This window comes from Dermacentor andersoni, chromosome 2, assembly GCF_023375885.2.
Source record: "Dermacentor andersoni chromosome 2, qqDerAnde1_hic_scaffold, whole genome shotgun sequence".
NCBI classification, from domain to species: Eukaryota; Metazoa; Arthropoda; class Arachnida; order Ixodida; family Ixodidae; genus Dermacentor; species Dermacentor andersoni.
In genome coordinates this window covers 168,724,320-168,740,046 of record NC_092815.1, presented here as the reverse complement: position 1 = coordinate 168,740,046, position 15,727 = coordinate 168,724,320, and the positions used below count along the sequence as shown (strand labels likewise).

The 15,727-nt window shown below is 44.8% G+C and overlaps 2 long non-coding RNA genes across 3 annotated transcripts; both read left to right on the top strand.

Annotated features, from left to right (window-relative positions):
* Positions 1 to 1,613: 1,613 nt before the first annotated feature.
* LOC126540485 (uncharacterized) lies at positions 1,614 to 4,751 on the top strand. The gene is made up of 3 exons (XR_008614507.2): positions 1,614 to 2,006; positions 2,897 to 3,762; positions 4,355 to 4,751. It is a non-coding gene; the product is annotated as an uncharacterized lncRNA (long non-coding RNA).
* Positions 4,752 to 10,332: 5,581 nt separating this feature from the next.
* Positions 10,333 to 14,404, top strand: LOC129380236 (uncharacterized). 2 transcript variants are annotated; one of them, XR_008614504.2, is made up of 4 exons: positions 10,333 to 11,979; positions 12,580 to 12,639; positions 13,404 to 13,444; positions 14,008 to 14,404. It is a non-coding gene; the product is annotated as an uncharacterized lncRNA (long non-coding RNA). The 2 variants fall into 2 exon arrangements; XR_008614503.1 differs by lacking the exons at positions 10,333 to 11,979; positions 12,580 to 12,639 and adding an exon at positions 12,646 to 13,311.
* Positions 14,405 to 15,727: the final 1,323 nt, after the last annotated feature.

Below are 15,727 nucleotides of genomic sequence, written 5' to 3'. Positions count from 1 at the left end.
TTAGTCAGTCAAACACAAAGCAAGGGAAAACATCTACAGTTACATAACATCGGCTATTACGTCGTTGCCTGTTTAGTAAGAGTGCGGAGAATGTACACAATGACAAAAAAATCATTTAAGCTGCGTGTCAATACTGTTCTCGAATGGTCCGAAAGAGCACACTGGAAAGGAAGAAGGGCAAGTGTAATATTTAGTTTTGTGTTGAGCCCTAACAGAGGCTTATGGCGATCCTCGACAAACAGCACCTGTGCATGGCGAGGTATCCTGAGGCGATGACATTTCGATGAAATGACGACTTCCCGAAGACCGGTATGATTTGTCGAGGACGGCAGTTTGCATAACTACATGCGTGCACGTAATGCATAGAAACATTGATGCTGTGCTAGTGATGCAGTAAGTGCGGTCATACGCTGGTGCTGGGACAAGGCGGTGATCCGAAGCAATGGTGGCATCTATAGATCCGCTGTTCCACTGCAATAACAGCATCGGCGAACGCCGACTTTTAAGCTTCTACATAGCCTGGTTGTATTCGGCGTCTATATTAAGTTTCGCAGTATTCTGGTGCAGGTAATTTGTGGTTACGTCCATGGTTGTGGGGCATGAGGGGAAAGAGGAGTCCGACGTTCATGAGACCACAAGGCAGAAAAAGCCCGCTAATTTCGAGATCAATAATTCTGGTTGACCCGTAGTCAGGTCAAGAGAGTGCTCGCGCTACAGGAGAAACGATGCTTGCGGCGCCGTTGCACGCGTTTTGTTCGTCACTTATGGGGGCTTTTTGTCTGTTAACGCCTTTCAAATGCGTGATTCATGTCAGCTCCATGAAAATGGTTTCAAATTTTTATTATGAAAATCACTAAACAACAACTGATGAATAAAAATTGTGAGTTGTGTAACGGAGAAATCGTTAAATTAGCAGCTAATCTAGAGCTACATTTATAGAACGAATAATCTTTTCACTAGGCATTTGCGAATAAACAAAACGACATATTCTATGACTGCTTTGGAAGTAACGACATAGAACTGTGTAGTCGCCGATGAACTTCAGTTGGCAATGAAAGCAACGCTATTGGGACATAGCTTCCGAACAAGTGTTTATGTCCCAAGTAATCCGGCATCGTGTAACAGCACTTTTGGTTTTTTGTAACTTTGTCTCCGTATGCTCCACGTACGGAGGCTTCGCATTCACGCAAACGTAGAATAGAAAAGCCGATAAACAGGTGAAATTCACCGCGCAGCGCTGTATTTTCTCTAATTTCACAATTTAAAGTAGTGTGCATACGTGATCCTTTTCCAATTTTAAGCTAACGCGGATGAGAATTGTGGCTTCATTCGCGAGCACTGTTTTTCGCGCTTTGTATCCGCTGACTTTTCACCAGAGCCGCAGAAAACTGTGCACGAGTATAGCAACAAGGGATTTCCAAAGGTAAATTACAGCACCTAAAGAAAGTATCTGGTGAAATAAAGTGATAGCACTTAAATAGGCTGAAGAAATGGCGTCGAAAATAGCATCGCGCATTAGGACACCATTCAAATGCAGCACAGCGTTGAAAGCGGAGAAAAACTGAAGTATCTTTTCCAATGTTTCATCAAAATAACAGACCAAATATAATCTCAACTGACGTAGGGATGCTGTAAAAATATCTTTCTTTCGTCTTCATCATCTTGAAATAAAATTTTCCAACTGCTCTACGTCGATGTTACCCTTGACCGTCTGAGAGGGAGGAATTACTGCTCACGCTAAGTTCGCAGTTCTTTTTTTTTCCTTTTGTCACATTTCTTTATTTCTCTCCAACTGCTCTTCACTACCTCTCCGACATCGCGATAACGGTTTTCCGGCAAGGTACATGAACATCCTATTATTCCTCTGACTGACGCGTGGAGATCGGAAAACCCCAGAGATTACATCGTGTTGAATTCAGTGGTAGCCGTCTGTATGAGTATAAAGGGAATGTCGAATTTTCATGAAGCAACAAGTTGTCATCTGACCACCAGGCAGCAGACTAGCGGTAAGTGTCAACTTTGTTTTAAGTATCATGGATGCTGCTCGCTTAGAATAAGCGTCAGTCATCGGTATAGGCTTTTTATTCTTTTTTGTTATTTTTCTTTTTGCAGCGGCACACAACCCTGACAGCTATTAGAGATCAATTTGTCACTCACGGAATTCCGGTAGCATATGCAATAAGTGCATTCCTCGCGTGCTGTTTAAAATGTTAACAGAGGGACCCAATTTTTACTAATGATATCACAAGAAGCCTACAAACATTGTGACCAAGAGAAAGCTAGGGGAAGTTACTTGCACTATCTGCAATAAAGCTGGAAACATTCAAGCCATTTAGTTACTCTGGAACAATAAGCAAAAAACGTTTTTGCAAAAGATTCCTCTGTGAGCATTGGGAGCAGATAAATATGGTATGACTGCCCGCGAAAGCGTGAAGGAGACCGTAAAAGTTCAGGTGTTACCCAGGAGAGAGATTGTAGTTTTATACTCTGCACAGAAGTGAGCAAGCGGCATTGGAATGCGCAAACAAAGATGATTAGAAAATAAAACAAGACTAATAGGAGAGTGTTCGCATAACTGACAATCAAAAATGCTTGCCTAAGGCGCGGCCGCATTTCGAAGGAAACGTTTCTGGATTTTCATATTTACAAACCAATGTACACGCCACTTACAAATGTTCCTCTCATGCTCCGGAAGAGCTGAAAATTCCTTAGTTGTAGATGTTCACTATTTGAATGAAGTCGAAGTTTACAAATTTCGCACATTTCTTTAGTTTGGCTTGGCTTATGTATCACGATTTTAAAGGCCGCCGTTGAATAATTTTCACAATTGAAGGCTCCCAGCTACTTTTCTGTGATGCAATGCTTTTTTGTGTCTGTGTGCGACACTCCTATGCAGGTCATTTCACCATGAAGGCATGCTTGTGGCTCACTCTGCTATCCGTCGTCCCCGTAGCATGTGAGTCTGCAGTATGTCCTAATTCGACGCGTTGCGTGTAATAAAAGCTAGCTAACTAGCAATATGATGACGTTGAAGTGTCGCACTAGTGTGGCAGTTTGATCACACTAGGAAACATTAGGAACTTGGTTGGGGCCGGCAGACGACACTTCACGTGACGTTTCCAGGAAGCAAATCCATGTGGGAAAGTCAGAGTAAATTATTTGCACTAGCGTCTGTCGCGTTGTAAGCAAAATATTCTCTTTGTAAAATTATAATGATTGTGTTCTGATTCATATGCCATCTTTTCCACACGTTAACTTAAAACAGCAAGGAGAAGGAATAGAAAGCACTAGGGTCCTCTGGAGCATAAGCGGAGTGAATTTCCAAGTGTACCACGAGACACTAAATTGACGTCATGGGCGCACTATTAACGGCGTTATCTATCGGTTACGAACGCATTCAAATCATCATTTTTTTTTTGTATTCCACTCATTGCACTATCAGCGGCGAAAACAAACATGCCAAATGGGATCGTATTTCCCAGCACGTATTATAGAACCTATATTATGTTTTAATTGGCATTACCGCAACAACAATTTACATTAGCTTTTATGGATATTAAAAGAACAGTTGTTCTAATACATTCTTCTTGTTGTTGTTTTTTCATATGCAACGAAGATGGCGCAACATTGTGAGTATTTGTGTTGACGTTGTATATCAAACGACAAGAAAATTTTACGCCCGAATATTGTACTTATCTGGGGCACTTTATTTCTTTTGTAGAGCGCCGCAGGTGGTTTTGGCTAAGCCTGTTCTTCCTAAAGGTAAGCATTCAATACTGTACCACGTCACTCCGCAGTGATACTATCTTACTCTACCGTATACACATTCTGCGGACGATGTCAGGAATCTAATATCATTACTTAAGCACATTTATTACGCAAATACTCGTTGCGCCAGTTATGAGCTTTTGCTCGATGTTCTATGCAGGTAACTAAATTGCCTTTTAAATATATTGAAGGTTTGTATAACGGCACTTTTGTGGTTTACAGACTTTTATATTTCAGAAGCATCGTCGTTTGACAATGGAAGGTTGTGATAATATATTACCGCAGAAGATATGGACAGAATGATTGCAACGGCTCTGTTGCACCACATTATGAGATTTCATTTTGTCACGGTGCCTTTCTCTTCTCTTAAGAGTAAGAAATCAGGCATATTCTTAAATATGCGTCGTTACTTCTAGTAAGCATGGATTTATCACGTGGGCATGAAACCTCACTTTGTGAAACATATCAGCACCGTAGGTGAAGCAAAATAGTTGTCTTCGATTATCCATTATGAGTTCATAAGTTCACATTCGCTAGTTGATTGCTTTGCACCCATAGACCCCTTTCTTGCCACCAATTTATCCAGAAGCTGAAGCAGATGCACTTGAGAAAACTGGAAAGACCCTGGAGACAGTGGGACGGCTTCTGCAAGGGGAAAATGTCACCTTAAACGAGGAGATGCAAGAAGATTTGGTGAACGCTCTTCTGGAAGCGTCTTACAATGGCGAAGTCTTGACTGAGGCCGGTTCCGAGTACATGGCGCCAGTTGGTGTTATTCGTCGTGCTGTTCAGGTTGCCATCGCCCACTTTGTCAAGAAGTTGAACAAGGGCTAAGGACGCTGTCCGTGAAGAACTACTACGCGTTAACTAACGTGTGATAAAAAAACACTACCAGGTATTGCTGAGTCAGTTACATGCTGATGATTTGTAGATTCACATGATACGGCATGAAATAAAATCTTTGCTGCGTGCATTAAGTTTCACGTCTGTCTTACAGTCTTTCTATGCGCGGCCCATTCTTATTAAAAATGTAAATCTCGCTCTCGCATGCAAAACTGAACATTATTCATGTGTTTATTCGCCTTTTCAACGCGCTTTATTAGTGATGACTAGAGAGAAAAAACAACGATAGAAGTACTCCATGGAGTGAGGCCATACACATTAGGACAATACCAATGACATGCTAGTAGACAATCGCATTGTTCAAGTCATATATACATGACAGGGTTGCCTACCACGAGCACTAAATATCCTCCAGAGCACCCTGGTCAGATAACTCTAAATGCGTTCACTCATACAAAAAACATCCAAATTCTTACAAATCTACAGCAGCTTTATTATAGCCGCAAAACATCTTTACTGCTGGGTGCTGTTGCTCCTGCTGCTCTTTTGTAGCAAGAAAATTCAAACACAGGGCAACACTCACATAAATAATTGTCTTATGTGTATCCCCATGTGTACTGCCCTTGGAATGGTGCTGGTAGCCAGACACATTATCCTCGGAATTCCGCAGTGAAACAGTAAGCTCTACCGAATGTCCCCAGTTTGTAAAATATGGGTACATCACAGCGATTTACACCCCAGAAAATCATACAAACACACGCGCACAATAGGATGAGGATAAATGATGGGGACAAACTCCACCAACATGCACACACACACACACACACGAAGACACGCGGCATTGAAACATGCCTGGACGCGCTTAGCAGGAGGCGTTGGGACAGCGCTAAACAGGCCAAAATGTCCGCCGCTGTGAACGAAGCCCCGGCGTCCGTTGCATCCGCGCCGGCTATACCGCTCCTCGGAGGCGAAACGTAACAGTAGCTATGTAGGCATTGTGCGGAATATAACGAACCCTTATATATAGCTTTCATTGATTGCAAGAAAGCGTTTGATTCAGTCGATACCTCAGCAGTCACGGAAGCATTACGGAATCAGGGAGAAGACGAGCCGTATTTAAAAATACTGAAAGATATCTATAGCGTCTCCACAGCCACCGTAGTCCTCCATAAAGAAAGCAGCAAAATCTCAATGAAGAAAGGTGTCAGGCAGGGAGATACGATCTTTCCAATGCTACTTACAGCGTGTTTACGGGAGGTATTCAAAGACCTGGATTGGGAAGAATTTGGGATAAGAGTGAATGGAGAATACCTTAGCAACTTGCGATTCGCTGATGATATTGCATTGCTTAGTGACTCAGGGGACCAATTGCAATGCATCCTCACTGACCTGGAGAGACAAAGCAGAAGGGTGGGCCTAAAAATTAAGCTGCAGTAAACTAAAGTAATGTTTAACAGTCTCGGGAGCGAACAGCAGCTTACGAAAGGTAGCGAGGCACTGGAGGTGGTAAGGGAATACATCTATTTAGGGCAGGTAGTGAGCGCGGATCAAGATCATGAGACGGAAATAATCAGAAGTATAAGAATGGGTTAGGGTGCGTTTGGCAGGCATTCTCAGATCATGAACAGCAGGTTGACATTACCCCTCAAGAGAAAAGTGTATAACAGCTATGTCTTGCCAGTACTCACGTAAGCGGAGGAAACCTGGAGGCCTATGAAAAGAGTTCTACATAAATTGAGGACGACGCAACGAGCTATGGAAAGAAGAATGATGGGTGTGACGTTAAGGGATAAGAAAACAGCCGATTAGGCGAGGGAACAAACGCGAGTTAGTGATGTCTTCATTGAAATCAAGAAAAGGAAATGGGCATGGGCAGGGCATGTAATGAGGAGGGAAGATAACCGATGGTCATTAAGGGTTACGGTCTGTATTTCAAGCGAAGGGAAGCGTAGCAGGGGGAGGCAGAAAGTTAGGTGGGCGGATGAGATTAAGAAGCTCGCAGGGACAACATTGCCACAATTATTACATGACCGGGGTAGTTGGAGAAGTATGGGAGAGGCTTTTGCCCTGCAGTGGGCGTAACCAGGATGATGATGATGATGATGATGAAAGCATTGTGCTTGAGAGAACTGGCACTGTGAGGAGGAGTGGGCACCACCACAGCGACCGACGGTACTGACCTTTGTCGCCAATTCATTGACCGCCGCTTCCACCGGTGGTGAGCCAGTCGCACGGGAAATCTCGCCGGCAGCTTTCATTGCCAGTGCTGCCTTCACGGCGTCTTCCAGCGAGGGGTTGGGAAGCTCCAGGAGCCGCGTCTGCATGGCGGTGTTGTTGAAGCCGCAGACGAAACCGTCCCGGAACCACGAGTCCAACTGGTCCCCGAAAACGCAGGCACTCGCTAACCCTCGTAGCGCAGCAACGAACTGCCCGAGGTTCTCTCCTTTCCGGCGGCTCCGGTTGTTGAAGCGGAAACGCTCCATTAGTGTGGACGGTGCTGGGTTGAAATGCGAGCGCAGTATGGCGAGCAGCTCACCCAGCGTCTTGACGTGCGGCGTGGCTGGCTTGAGTAGGTCGAGCAAGAGGCTGAAGACGCGGGTCCCGCAGCTGGCCAGGAAAATGTCCCGCTGTTTGGCCTCGGGTGTGTCGTTCATCGGGTGTCGGGTGTGCCACAATTAGTACATAACCGGGGTTGTTGGAGAAGTATGGGAGAGGCCTTTGACCTGCAGTGGGCGTAACCAGGCTGACGATGATGATGATGATGATGATGATGATGATGATGATGGTGGTGGTGTCGTTTGCCCGAAAGAACACGTGGACTTGCTCCTCGTAAATTTGCCAGGCGGACCCATCACCCTCGAACGGCTTCAGCCTTCCGTACAGCGGCATGGCGGCAGCAACGGGGGGCGGTGTTTCGCCGCTCGCGGGGGCGTGGGACGATCCGTGGGTACTCGTCGCCAGTGTCACGATCCACCCGGGTTCGTGAACAAGGGAGGGCTCGAGGCACCCTCCGTTAGACGGACGCTCCGCAGCGTGGTGGTGCTGAACGATGCCTGACCGCTGAGCAGCCCTGCTCAAAGGTGTTTATTATGGTGCGGTGACCAATGTTGCCTGCCGAGCTTGGCAGGCCACCGAACCTAACGGCGAACGAACATTATCCCTGACGGGGCGTCAAATGCTTGCTACAGGTTTATAAAACAACAAGCCTAGCAACTCATTTCAGTGTTGTTGGGGTACCGCTATGGGACGCGGCATACCGATAAAATTGCCGTTACTTCCATTACTCTAAATTGCATTATTCTAAAGGAATAAAGCATTGCGTACCCCCCTAAGCATTTGTAGTTCTGCTTTTCAGCAGCTTTTCTCGGCATACACTTTCGCAGGGCCGGGATGGTGGGGGAATTTTTATTCGCTATTCAGAAGTGTTCGCTATTCGCTATTCAGTAGCTCTAATCAGAAGTGTTCCAAGATAGATGCGACATGTTTTAAGGATTGTTGCGACGTCGATATATGAGGGGTCAAAAGCACTGACCATCATTATGGTCATTGGGGCTTTACCTTGACAGGCCCAATTGTGCATTCTAACATGTGCAGGACCTACACTTGTGCAGGACACAGTTTGTTAGTCTGTCAAACACAAAGAGAGGGAAAATATTTCCAGTTACATAACAGCTGCAATGATGTCGTTGCCTGTGTAGTAATTGACCTGATGGAGTGCAGATAATGTACACAGTGACAAAATAATTAAAACAGTGTGTAAATACTGTTGTCGACTTTTCCGACAGCACACCCTTTTTCGACAGCGCCATTTAGTGCTGTGTTGCGCCCTGATTTTGGCTTATGGCTCCCTCGACAAACAGCACATGTGCGCGGTGGGGTATCTTGAGGCGACGATATTTGGATGAAATGACGATCCGGTTGACACCGGTACGATTTGTCCAGGACGACATTTTGCACAACGACACGCATGCATGTAATGTGTAGATACACTAATGCTGTGCTAGTGATTCATGAAGTGCAGTCATACGCTGGTGCTGGGACAAGGCGGTGATACAAAGCTAACGTGGCGCCTACAGATCCGCTGCTCCACTGCTATAACCACATCAGCGAACGCCGACTTTTAAGCAACTACATTGCCTGGTTGTATTCGGCGTGTCTATATTAAGTTTCACAGCATCCTGGTGCAGAGAATGTGTGGTAACATTTATGGTGGGGGGCAGGAGGGGAAAGAGGAGTCTGACGTTCATGAGTCCACAGTGCAGAAAAAGACCGCTAATTTCGAGAGCAATAATTCTGGTTGCCCCATAATCAGGTCAAGAGCGTGCTCGGGCTGAAGGAGAAACGACGTTTGGGGTGGGGTCGCACGCAATTTTTCGTCATTTATGGGGGATTTTTGTCTGTTAACGCCCTTTAAATGCGTAATTCATGTCATCTCCATGAAAATAGTTTCACATTTTTATAATGGCAATCACTAAAGGACAGCTGGTAAATAATAACTGTGAGTTGTGTAACGGAGTATAAATAAGCAGCTAATCCAGTAATATTTTTATGGCGCTTGCAATCTTTTTTGCGATGCGTTTGCGAATAGTCAGAAAAGGACACAGTCTATCACTGCTTTGGAAGTTACGACATTTTCTCGTGTCGTCGCGAATGAACTTCAGTTGGCAGTGAAAGGAAAGCTATTGGGACATAGCTTCTGAGCAAGTGCTCATGCCCCAAGTAGTCCGGCATTGTTTAACACCTATTTTGGTTTTTTGAAACTCCGTCAGCATTGCCTCCACGTGTAGAGGTTTCGCATGCGCCCAAACGTAGAAAAGACAAACATATAAATAGGTGAAATTTGCCCCTTATTCCAGTATACTCTCTTATTCCACAATTTACAATGCTATGGATGCGTGTTCCTTTTCTAAGCTTAAGCTAACGCAGATGAGAATTGTGGCTCCATTCGGGAGCGCTGTTCTGCGCGCTTTGTATTCGTTGATTATCCCTCACAGCCGCTGATACCCTATTGCAAAACCCAGTGCCACTGGGACCCAGTGCGCCGGATTATGGGCCCAGTGCAGCGCGCTGGATGCTGGGAAGGCGCAGCGTGCTGGGAGGCACTGGCTACTCGTGCGAAAAACAGCTCTAGCCATAATTATGCGGTGCCTGGACGCCGCATATATTTTTTTGAATACAGAAAGCAACAAAGAGCGTTCTACCGCAATAAAAAAAAGAAAAAAAAAGACGTAAGAATAAAACTGGTTCGAGCAGCATTCGATCGTGCGACCTACAGATCCCAAGCCCGGCACTTTACCGCTGCGCCACGCCAGGAGACAGAAATATTGGGATAATTTGTCATGTCAAAGAAAGTCAAAGCCGAGGAGCAGTTTGTTTGCAGAGGTACGTCTCGTACAGGCATGGTTGATGCGCTATCGCCCAGCAACTAAAACTCACGCCTGTACCAGAAAGAAAAAGTTGCTGTGCGAATTCAGTAGTATGCTTGGAAGTGCCACAACATCGATTTTCACTTGCGATTGCTATCTTATCTTCGAAAAAAAGTCCTAAATGAACCGCCGACCCGGGACGGTGTATGGGCTGTTACTGTCGATTTCGATAGCCGTTTCTTGTTCTTCACGCAAAGTATATGCAACGTTTCCTTAGTTCAGTGATGCTTTTCAGTCAACACGCCTGTCCAGTCATACATGTTCGTCAGAGAAGCGCAGGCTAGTGCTTGGGAGCCTTCGGCGATAGCACATATACCTGTGTTTATGACGCGTCACATCAGCGGTCATCGCTTCTTGTGCTGGCACTGTAGACATGAAAAAATTGTTTATTTAAGAACACCGATGCGAAAGCTGAAATATAGAGTGATTTATCCTTGTTAGATTTCTTGATTCCTGAGCCTAGAAGCGCCGATAGCGTGAGGACGGACTCGGCGAATACGCTAGGCCTAAGCTTCGGTGGGGACCGATCTCGGCGCGGGTAGCTGGCGAAAGCTAAAATGTATTTGAGCCTCAGAACTTTTTTAGTACAATAGGGAAAGTGGAAGCGCACGAATCACCTCAGCTTTGTTATCGGTGCGATAATATCAGTCAGCGATAGGCTTCGAACTCGGGGTCCGTTCGCGCGCGTCTGAACGACTTCTGCATTTCATGTTCACTCCACTACACTGCGACAACGGCGACAACTCCCAGCCATACGTTACGTGCGAAGTACTAAAAAACACGGTGACCTCTGCGTTTACGAGGTTTCATTCAAGAATTTAGCCATCCGCCCAGTCAAAAGGGAAAATGAAAAAAAAAAAAAAACGAAAGTGATTTTCAGTTTCAAATGTGCATGAGTAAACAGGGCAGCTCACGCACCTTTATTGCAAGCTGTGACACGAAATAGGGTCTTATAACCCTAAGATATAGCGTTATTTAGGACAAGAGACTAGTATCAAGCGATGAATTGTATAAAGCATTTATTATTCAGCAGCGCCCCTCCTTGCGTACTGAAACCAGCGCGGCACAAACACAACCAGCGCATTTTCCAGTGCCAATCACCGAACTGCAGCGAGAACCAGCGCCTGTACAGCACAAACCAGTGCGCCCCAGCGTCATGGCAGTGGAACCAGCGTCTCTTCCAGTGTGACCCCGCTCTTATCCAGCGCTCTCACTGGTGTCCCAGTGAGTCCCAGCGAGTGCCAGTGTACCCAGTGCGACCCAGCGCCAAAAAGCGCGCTGGTTTCACACTGGAAGACGCTGGTTTTTGCAATAGGGTACCTATCCACGAGTATAGCAACAAAGGATTTCAAAAGGTAAATTACAGCACACAAAGAAAGTATCCCGCGCAAATAAACTGGTAGCAATAAACAAGCTGAAAAAATGGTGTCAAAATTAGCATCGTTCATTATGACACCACCCAACTGCAGCACGCTGCAGAAAGCGGAGAATAACTGAAATACCTTTTCCAATGCTTCCTTAAGATATCAGACCAAATATAATCGCAACTGATCTAGGGATGCTGCAAAAATATATTTCTTTCGTCTTCATCACCTTGAAAGAAAATTTTCATACTGCTCTACGTCGATGCTACCCTTTACCGACTGAGTGGGACAAATTTTTGCTCACGGTAAGCTGGAGAGTATTTTTTTTTTCCCTTTCGACACATGTCTTCATTTATCTCCCATTGCACTTCAGTACCTCGCAGACATCGCGATAACCTATTTCCGGCAAGGTAGATGAACGTTCGATTACTCCCCCGAGCGACGCGTGGAGATGGGAAAATCCCAGAGATTACATTGTGTTGAATTCAGTGGCAGCTGTTTGTATGAGTATATAAGGAATGTCGAATTTTCCTGAAGCAAGAAGTTGTCAGCCGACCACCAGGCAGCAGAAGAAAGCGGTGAGTGTCAACTTTGTTTTAAGCATCGGAGGATTCTGCTCGCTTGAAATATGCGCCAATTATCGGTAGAGTTATTTTTCTTAGTTTTCTTTTTGATGCGTCACGTAACCCTTACAGTTATTAGAGGTCAATATGTCATCCGCCGGATGCCGGTAGTATAAGTAATCAACACATTTCTCGCGTGCTTTTCAAAATGTCCAATAACGCTTGAGAAGAAGGGCGTAAACCAAGCGGCCCAATTTTTATTAATCATATCATAAGGAGCCTAGAAACATTGTCACCAAAGGCAACATACGGGAAATTATTTGTACTACTTGTAGTAAGGCTCTAAACATTGACGACATCTTGTTACTTTGGCATAATCAGTAAAAAAGTTTTCGGAATCGATCGCTTTGTTAGTATTGGGAGTGGACAGATATTCTATGTCTTCCACCGAAAGCAAGAAGGAGACCGGAAAGATTCAAATGTTACCCAGCAGGAAGTTTGCATTTTGGTAAAATGGACAGAGGTGAACAAGCGGCGTTAGAATGACCAAACAAATGCAAAGTAATGTAATGCAATGACTTTTTTTTATGTTTGTGGGTGTGGCACTCCATGCAGGTCATTTCACCATGAAGACTTGTTTGTGGCTCACTCTCCTATCACTCGTCGCCGTAGCCTGTGAGTCTGGCCAATCTTTTAATTTACGCGTTGCATGTAATAAAAGCTAGCTCAACTAGCAGTATGATGACTTTAATGTGTCGCATAAGCGTGGCAGTTTAAGGAGACTAGGACGCATTAGGAGCTTGGTTGGTGTCCGCAGACGATAGTTCACCTAAGATTTACAAGACGCAAATCCATGCCAAAATGACAGAATAAATTAATTACACTAGTCTGTCATGTTGTAAGCAAAATATTCTCTTTGTTAAGCTCTAATGATAGTATGTTGATTCATATGCCATTTTTCCACACGTTAACATAAAACAGCAAGGAGAAGAAGGAATAGAAACGAGTAGCCTCTTCTGGAGCATAAGTGGAGTGAATTTCCAAGCGTACAACGTGAACCTACACTGACGTCATGAACGCACTGTTAACGGCGTTATCTATCGGTTGCGAACTCATTCAGATCAGCATACCTTTGATTTCCAAGTTATATGAATATCATCGGAGAGGTCAAACATGCCAACTCGGATAATATTTCCACGCACGTGTTATGGAACCTATATTATGTTTTACTTGGAATTACCACAACAACAATTTACATGGGCTTTTAGGGATATTCAAAGAACACTGGTTCTAATACATTCTTCTTGTTGTTGCTTTTTTCATATGCAACGAAGATGGCGCAACATTGTGAGTATTTGTGTTGACGTTGTATATCAAACGACAAGAGTATTTTATGCCCGAATATTGTACTTATATGGAGCACCTTAATTCTTTTGCAGAGCGCCGAAGGTGGTCTTGGGTAAGCCTGTTCTTCCTAAAGGTAAGCATTCAATGCTGTGCCAAGCCATTCCGCATTCTAACTTTCTTACTCTACTGTATACAGATTCTGCGGAAGATGTCAGGAATCTAATATCATTACTTAAGCACATTTTTTGCGCAAATACTCTTCGCACGAGTTATGCCATTTTTCTCCACCTTCTACGCAGGTAATTCAATTGCTTCTCAAATATATTGAAGGTTTGTGTAACAGCACTGTTCTGGTATACGGATTACCGTTGTGATTCCGGATATACGAAATATATCACCGCAGAAGGTATGCACAGAATTATTGCAACGGGTGTGTTCTTCCACCTTATAAGAACTGATTTTGTTAGGGTGTCTTTCCCATTCTCTTAAGAATAAGAAATGAGGAATATTCTTAAATATGCGTAGATCGACTAAGAAGTGATGTACCAAGTGACCATCAAACCTTCTCACTTTGTGAAACATATGAGCATCGTAGGTGACGTAAAATTGTTTTCTTCCATTATTCATTATTATTTTTACGTGCGCTAGTTCACTGTTTTGTACCTATTGACCATTTTTTGCCACCAATTTGTGCAGAAGCTGAAGCAGATACACTTGAGAAAGCTGGAAAGGCCTTGGAGACAGTGGGACGGCTTCTGCAAGGGGAAAATGTCGCCTTAGACGAGGAGGTGCAAGAAAATTTGGTCAACGCTCTCCGGGTAGCGTCTAACAATGGCGAAGTCTTGACCGAGGAAGGTTCCGAGTACATCCTGCCAATCATCATTCGTGGTGTTGTTCAGGGTGCCATCGCCCACGTTGTTCAGAAGAAGTTGAACAAGGGCTAAGGACACTGCAAGTGAAGAACTACTAGGCGTTAACTGCAATGTGATAAAAAAACACTGCCAGGAATTGCCGAGCCAGTTACTTGCTCATGATTTGTAGGGTCACATGATTTAGCAGGAAATAAAGCTTTGTTGCATCCATTGATTTTCAAGTCTGTCTTACTGTCCTTGCTATGCGCTGCCAATTCTTATTGTAACTGTGAATGTGGCTCTTGCATGCAAAACTGGATATTATTCATGTGTTTTCACATTTTTAATGCGCTGTATTAGTGATGACTAGAGAGAAAAAAGAATGGCGGAAGAACTCAATGGAGCGACCGTATACACTAAGATCATACCTATGACGTGCGAGTACACAATGGCATTGTTCAAGTCATAGATACATGACAAGGCTGCCTACCACGAGCATTGAATATCGTACAGAGAATCCTTGTCAGATAACTCGAAACGCGCTCACTCACACACAAAAAAAGTTCAAGCTCTTACAAATATACAGCAGCTATATTAGAGCCGCAAAACCCGTTTACGAAAGTCGAAAACGCATCTTCAACTACCGGCGGTAAAGCTTTTCTACGCTGGTACGTGAAGAATGGCGTTATTAAAGCGACGCTTCCTAGGCAAACCTTTCCGCGCACTGCTAGCTTTGGTTACTGCTGGGTGTTGGTGCTCCTACTGTTCTTCTCTGGGAAGAAAGTTCAAAACAGGACAGCATGTATAGAAATAATTGTCTTACACGTATCCCTATATGTACCACCCCTAAAATGTCGCTGGTAGCAAGCTATGTTCTCCTCAAAATTCCGCAGTGAAACAATAACCGTATCGAATAAATTGGCAGTGACATAGCTCGGCTATGCCAGGAAATACGTAGCGAAAGCTAAGGCATAGAATGGTTAGCCTTGGTTAATCTTGATTGAAAGTCCATGTTAGTCAGGTTGTCTAGCTATTTTGCAGCGTTTAGCCAGTCGTTCGGCGCGCTGTTCGTCTATTTCCTGGGCGATTCGTTTCCTCTTCATCTCGTTCCGATGTCGATTCCAGGCCTCCTTCTGCTTATCAGAATTGTCGCCGTCCAAACTGCCGCCTCAACTGTGGTTTTGGCACACGGGAGCTCTCCTTCTCAATCCTCCGTCATGTAATCAGGCATGCGACGCAGCTGGCGAAATGAGAGGAGGCGAGCGCAACGACGATGAACATGGTGTGATGTCATTCCAAACGGCCGAAGCGGGAAGGCGCGGCGCTGGGCAGCGGCGGAACGCCTGTGGGTCGGTGCTACTAGTGGCGCATGCGCAGTAGTGGCTAGGGAGCGAGAGAGAGAGAAATATCCGCGGCGAGGCGCGTGTTGTGACGTCATGTGCCTCCTCGGAGCACCGCCACGGCGAAATCGCAAGTTCGCGGCAAGTAAAGCTTTCGATTTATTATTCCCAGCACGTAAAAAATGCGCCCATCACAGTGATGTCAACGCAAGACCATGGTACAAA